The sequence below is a fragment of the Cricetulus griseus genome, chromosome 7 (genome assembly GCF_003668045.3).
Source record: "Cricetulus griseus strain 17A/GY chromosome 7, alternate assembly CriGri-PICRH-1.0, whole genome shotgun sequence".
Lineage (NCBI taxonomy): Eukaryota > Metazoa > Chordata > Mammalia > Rodentia > Cricetidae > Cricetulus > Cricetulus griseus.
This window is the reverse complement of record NC_048600.1, coordinates 77272007-77279506: the sequence shown is the minus strand read 5'-3', so window position 1 is coordinate 77279506 and position 7500 is coordinate 77272007. Positions and strand designations below refer to the sequence as shown.

General features: G+C 42.5%; 1 pseudogene; it reads right to left on the bottom strand.

Moving 5' to 3' along the window:
• Positions 1-200: 200 nt before the first annotated feature.
• On the bottom strand, positions 201-548 carry LOC100763448 (annotated as a pseudogene).
• Between the last annotated feature and the right edge of the window lie 6952 nt (positions 549-7500).

Below are 7500 nucleotides of genomic sequence, written 5' to 3'. Positions count from 1 at the left end.
CAACATTAAAATCAGCTTTCACAGGTGCTCAGGTCACTAAGCCAACTAGTGCCCTGGTGATGTCCTCTGACCAAGACAGTACCACTTTGGATCACTTCACTAGGTAATTTTAGATGTTGACATAAGAGCTTCTATTTCAAGGTTTTTAAATTATTTTTTAAAGAGCTCTGGTGGTTTTATTAAAGGAAGTCTTTTCTGGTTTACCACTTCTCACCAGTCTGTTCTGGCATGCTTCTAATATCAGAGTCACCTGGATCAATGATAGCCAGCAAACATACTCTGTAGTATTTTCCACATGCTGTACCCAACTCAATGTTATTGCCACTGTAGTGATGGACACCGGTTTTAGCCAACATGGCATAGTACTCTTTTTCAGATTTCCTCAGGGCCGGGCAGTTGTTGGTGAGGATGACCAACTTGGTTTTGCCCTGCCTGATCATCTTGAACGTTTATATGTAGCCCAGCACATACTTCCCACTCTTCATCACCAGCTGGAGCCTGGAGTTAATGGACTCCAGGGACTGTTTTGTCTTCTTGGCGGCCACCATCTTCCTGCCTCAGGTGCAGCACAGCCCCCAGCCAAGCGCAGCCGCCAAGATGGCTGGGGAACCAGAAAAAAAGCCGAGGTTTTTAAATTTTGATCTGTTGAAAATTCCATGTTTCATATGCAATTGGTGAAATTCTTCCAAGTGTTTTGTATTAGAATTCCTGTAATTCTAGCACACAGAACGTCCAGGCAAAATGCTACAGCCAGCTTTTAGGTCAACCTGGTCTACAAAGTGAGTTTTAGGGTCACCCAAAACTACATAGCGAGATTCTGTCTCATAAACAAAAGCAAAAATGAAAAACAAAAAAGAGAGTCTTGGAAATGCTTTGCTACATCCTGTGTTGGGCTATAACCAGATTCTTCAAGACAAGTTGTAGACATCTTTTTCTAACTGCCTTCAGGAGAGTTCAAGTTATAGCTTGATTTCAAAGACAGTGGGAACATTTACACTACAGGAATTATCAAGTGTTAACCTCAGATTGGGTTTTCCCTTAGAGAGTCAGTTTTCACTGGTGGTAACAAACTGATTCTGTATACTCTATAAAATCATCTTCTATTTTCTAAACCTACAGGCTCTAACATGATTCTTCTTTCCATAAGAAACATTGCTCTGTCCTTTCTTACATGTCCCTATGACTTAGCAGTCACCTGTTTACCATCTTAAGTTTCCCCTCACCCCATGTCTATTATAAAGAAAATATACTTCTTTGTGTACCTACTATGTGTCAGATACTGAGACCATAGTCACTAGCAAGATGAAAGTTCTTCCCGTCCCATTAGAAAGTCATTTTGCATTTGCAGTTCTAGAAGATCAGGAGCTCCTACAAACCATACAGAAATATCTTAGTATCATCTCAAGTCACTTGACATTTTTGTAGACCTTAGCCTCCTCAGGAGCTTTGTGGAACCAACACTGCCTAGCACTGTGCAATTGCCATAACGCCATCTATCAAGGTTCCGGTTTCACCTGCCCCAGTGTGACAAGGCTGCAGATAAAGGGCACACACCACTCCCCAGAATACAGAGACTATTCAAGAATGAGCATATGGCCAAATTCCAGAATTCTTTTTTGGAGTGTTATATGCGCCCCAGAGATTAGAAAGCTTATCTATGCTTCTGAAAGCATAGGATAGACTGAATAAGCTAAGAGAAGCCCTACTGTGTGGAGCAACCTTGTAAGGAAGTGAAGTCAATGTAGATGAAATCTGACCTGATCAAAGAAGAGGCAGGAAGTGAATGCAATGGTGTTTATTTGAACTCCACACCCACCCCTGTCTTGAACCAAACTAAGGCAGGCAACTGTGTTTCATGAGCCCTCAATTCCTACAACTGAATTTCTTTAAGATACAATAGTCCTGATTAATATGTCATCCTTTCTAGGGAAAGATTTAGAAGCAGCATTGTGTCCACAGTGACCTTCAGAGATAGGTGTCCAAGTAGAAGGCCTGATGAAACAGAATCCAAGACACCAAATAACAAGGCCTGTAGGAGCAGAGGAACCCCAGGGGCCCACGGACACAAATGCTCTGACTCTTGTGTGAGCCTCCTTTGCATTTGGAATAGCAGGAAAGAGGGGATCAAAAGAGAAAGAGGGGAAGATGGAGAGGGAGAGGGGACAGTTGTCCCAGAAAGGAAAACAAGGAGATATATCTTAAAAGCCAGCGTACCCAAACAGCTCTCTAGGCTCATCTGTTACCCTCTTCTTGGTGATCCACAATGGAACTGATGAGGGCAGCTCACCTTTTCTTGTAGATTTAAGCCAACATAAGTTCATCCAACCCTGAGAATCTCTAGTCTCCTCACTTTTCTCCTCTTTCAGCACATGACTGATCTTCTCCAGTGTGGGTAAGTTGTGTTATAAGTATGATTGAGTGATTGCCAATGTCTCCAGATAAGACATTGTCTCTTTATCCATGTCTAGCTTTTTGGAAATTTGATGGTAATCCATGGACTTACGATATGGTGGGATTGGGATCTGATCATAGAAAAAGTGTTACTAGAAGTTGAGAATTCGGCATTAGTAATGTTTGGGTAGGAAACGGAAAAAGGACCACTAGTCTAAGTAGTGAGTGTCCAGATTTACCTCCTGTTGCTATGATAAAACAGTGGCCAAAAGCAACTTGGGAAACAAAGGGTGCACTACATCTTTATATATCTGAGTCCATCATCAAGGGACTCAGTCAGGAACTCAATCAAACAGGAACCTGAAGACAGGAACTGATGGAGACCATCAAGAAATGCTTCTTACTAGCTTGCTCTCCATGATGTTCAACTTGTTTTCTTCTACAGCTTAGGCCCACTTGCCCAGGGTAGCATCACCAACTTTGGGCTGGCTCCTTCCACATCAATCGCCAATCAAGAAAATGTCCTACAGACATTCATTCCCACATGCCAATCTAATGGAGGCAATTCCTCAATTGATATTTCCCCTTCCCCTATGACTCTAATGTGTGTCAAGCTGATAAAAACTAACTACAAAATTTCCTTCTACACGTTTTAAATAAGGCCCAACATCCTTTGATTAGAACAGAACAGGAAGCTACGAGAACTTTCTAAGTAGTTCCTGCCCCTGTCTTTGAGTACCCAGACTGTGGTGACATTCTCTGGAGATTCAAAAGTCATCCAGAAACCCACAAGGCAGGCTCTGTAACTCCTGTATCTGCAAATATCAATGCATGAGTAAATGGTCTAATTTATATTGGCTTTCCTTCACTAAGTTTTATGGGATTACAGACAGTCTTTGATACCCAGGACTTTAGGATTGAAATTGTTTATCTTTCCATAGCTGTGTCTCCAGAATGAGAAACTTTCTTTGCAGCCCCCCCCTCTCTCTCTCTCTCTCTCTCTCTCTCTCTCTCTCTCTCTCTCACACACACACACACACACACACACACACACACACACACACACACACACCACTGTAGACCACAGATGCACTTGTATCGCACACAGACAATTTCTCTTGGAAGTGAGATTATTTCCATGGCTCTCAAAGCATCTGCAATGTGATCACAGTGCATTTTACCTAGAGCAAGAGTTGTGGTTTATTTTTCAGCCAGAAGTGCTGCTGTCAAACAATCACCCCAAATTGGGAGAGTATCCCCAACATTCCACCCATGCTTTGTCGGATAATCAATCATGAGGGAGATCAAGTGCCCTCTGTGTAGGGGTGTGTTCAGATGCATGAACGTGGAAGACACAACTGGGCATCTCAGAAATGCTGAGAAAAGGTGACAAATGTCATTTACCCCACCTCGGCATGACTGAACAGGAACTGACCTAGGACACAGGAGACTTATCCCTCAGTACTAGGTGTTACTGGAGGATCTTGCAATGCTGCAAAAACTAACTTTGTCAGAAAATTATGCTCTCTCTCTCTCTCTCTCTCTCTCTCTCTCTCTCTCTCTCTGTGTGTGTGTGTGTGTGTGTGTGTGTGTGTGTGTGTGTGTGTGTGTGTGTGCGCAAATTTTGCCTAGCAATGCATCTTCTAGGCAGACACACTTGCACCCCAAGCAGTCTTAAAGACTGCTAAGAGAGGACGCTAGATATACATGGCTCTCTATCTTTTTGTTGGTGTTTCCAAATGCAGCACAATTTCCCTGTCTAATTTGATTAAGTTGATTTTAAGCAGACTGTGATTTAGAGGAAGAAAAGAAAAACAAGTATTTCTAGCAGTTTCAGGCCATTTATCTTGATTAAAAGACAGTCTTTATATCCAAACAAATCTGTCTTATTTAAACCTGAATGAAGAAAAGGCTTTCATCCCAAGTAATGGATGATCAGGACTTTTAAAGTCCTTCATGAAGTCCTGGTTGGAAAAATGGTCTATAAATAGGCCTATTTTGTGTTTAAAAAAGAAACCTAAAACCAAGAAATAGAGCACTCAGATCCTGCAGATCCTTTGGCTGGTCCTCTCTCCCCATCCCCAAAGACACAACACTCATATCTTCCCTACCTTCCTTCGTCCCTTAGCCCATCTGCAATCAGACTACACCCCAACGTCCTCCCAAACTGCATCTTTCTGAGCTAGCAATCCCTTCCTTGTCACCAAAGGACAAGACCTTGAGGTGCTTTATCTTCACTGTATGTGAGAAGCCCTGTCATTCAGCATTGTTCTCCCTTCCCTGTGCTTCTGGAACATTAATCCTTCTAGGTTTTATACTCCCAAAACATTATTTAACTGCTTGTCATGTGTCAAGAGCTCTGCCAATGATTTTATGTACATCCTTATTTAAGTGGAACAGCTCCCCGTGCCTATGCTTACTGTACTCCCATAGAGTAAAGGACATGTCTGAGGCCACCATGCTGGCCCTTCAGGGAGAAGAGCCAGCCCTTACTTACCCCAGCAGCTGATAACCTTCAATATTCAGAGATTTTTTTTTACACATTAAAAAAATCCATTAAAACTAGACAGAGAATTCTTGCAAATACTTTTTGGGCATCAGGTACCAGGTAATTTTTCTTTAAATCATTATAAAATAAGCCAACCATAAAGTTACAATTGTTATTTGTTTGATGTGTAAGGGAGCTATTATTCAAAGAGGCTAGATACCTCTCATCAAAGAAGCCTCCCTTAACAGCAAACAGAGACCATCAGAGAAAACTAAACCTGGACACAATGCAGAGATCAACAATTGTGGAGAACCCAGACCAACCGATATGTCTATTTCATATTTGGTGCATCTATGGCACAGGGAACATGGCAGCAGAGGGGGCAGAAAGACTGTAAGGTTTAAATACGAGGAAGTCTGCTGTGAAGCTATCTCTTCTAGATATGGCTGCATAAACAAGACTGGAACAATGGCAGTATCAATGAACACATTAATATGGAAGGGGGATAGAGAACTATACACAGCTAATAACCACTGGAAGAAGGAGAATTGGCCTCTCCAAGGGATGAGCCCCTTATTGGCTGTCCAATAGAGTGGTCAGCCCAAAACCATGTATACACAAACAATAAAAATGAACCCAACAGGGTGTGTGTGTGTGTGTGTGTGTGTGTGTGTGTGTGTGTGTGTGTGTGTGTGTGTATGCACATATGTGCATTCATATCTATATCTATATCTATATCTATATCTATATCTATATCTATATCTATATCTATATCTATATCTATATATCTATATATATAATTAATAATCAAAGAAAAGGAGGCTATCAACTTGAGGAGGGAATGGGAAGGATTCAGCAGAAGGGAGCTGGGAAGGAAGGATTGGAGAGAGGAAAGGGAGGCAAGAGTGATGTAATTCTATTTCAATTAAAATAAAATAAGTTTTTAAAAAGAAAAAAGGATGTTCAAATCACAGAATTCCTTCTTTTGAGGGGAGGGATAGTTTTTGTTTGATTGATTGCTGGGTGGACTGTTTTGATTGTCTGTTCGCTGGCCTGGAACTAACAACATAACCCAGGTTAGCTGGAACTTGAGATTTTTCTGACTTAGCCTCCTATGTGATGGGATTACTGACAAGCGTCATCAAGGTCAGCCATGGAATTCCCTTCTTCTCTTCTCTCCTGCATAGGCACAATCATCTCCTCCCTCCTTTCCCCTCTGAGTATTTTCTTTAGGAAGGACTTAAACCATGCACACCAGTGGCTTCACCCCTACTCTTCTGACTGCCAAGTGTGCATCACCCACTTCTCCTTGGTTGCAAACCATTTATCTTAGTGTATATCTGTTTTCATATTCCAAAGGAAAAGAGTTTAAAAAGAAAAGATAACAAGTGTAGATGACTGTTCTCTAAGGCACCGCCCATCTTCCTCCTCCTCCATTGTCCTCACTGCTGTCATCACTGGTGCAGAATGTGACAGTCATTTTAATTCTGGTCCATCTCTTTCATGCTCCTTATCAGTGCTACCCTGGTTCTTTCAAACCCAGCTGGACACGATCACATCTGCCCCCTCCTCCTGATTCACTTGCCTCTACAATTGAGACAGGATCTCTTTGTAGCCATCAGGGCCTGGAACTCACTATGTAGACAGGACTAACCTCAAACTCACAGAGATCTGCCTGCCTCTACTTTCCAAGTACTGGAATCAAAGGTATGCTTACATGTCCTTTTCTTTCTCTTTCTTCCTTCTTTCCTTTCTTTCTTCTTTCTTTCTCCTTCTTCCTTCCTTCTTTCCTTCCTTTCTTTCCTTTTTTATTTGTTTGTTTTAAGACATGAACTTGCAATCTATAACAACCTGGCCTCAAACTTGCAGTGGTCCTCCTTCTGTGTACTGAGATTGTAACCAACCAGCATTCTCTGTCTTTTCTTGCCAAGATTCTCCTGACAGACTTCTCTCCCTGTGTGCCATATTGCATGCCTGGTGTTCACATTCGTGTGGTGTCACCTTGAGGGCATTCACACTCATGCCATGTCACCTTGCGGCTCAGACTCTGAGTGGCATAGCTGCTTGCTTTCCCAGCTCCAGCACTTCCACTCTTCATTGGCCAGTCATTCTGGGTCTGTGCAGACTTGACCCTTCTTCCTGCCCATGACGCACAACAGCCTGGTGAACATCCCAGATAGAGGTCCTGTGAGCCACAGCAGCCTTTTCCTGATCTAAGAGTCCCCAGATGCCATCAATGCTGAGAGATCTCATCTCAGTCATCCCATTGGTCCATGGGAAGACAGAACACAGAAGCCAACCCAGATGCATTGGCAGTGTGCAGAACTAATGCTGGGGATGTGTGGAACTAGCTTTCTTCTCTGGTTGCAATAGGAGCCTTGGCTACTTCAGAAAAGGCTGCAGAAGCATGGTCCTTCCTGCATACTGACCATGAGGCAAGCATTCTCAAGCTTCACATGGACTCAAAAATGGATTCATTCACCCAACATCCCCCACTTCTATTCCCCAGAGGACCCACTTAGTGATTAAGAACAGCCCTTCTCTTGTTTTAGTACATTTGTTCATCCATAGTGTATCTACATCCTTGGCTCCATCCACTAACATTTAATCTTTCATATTTT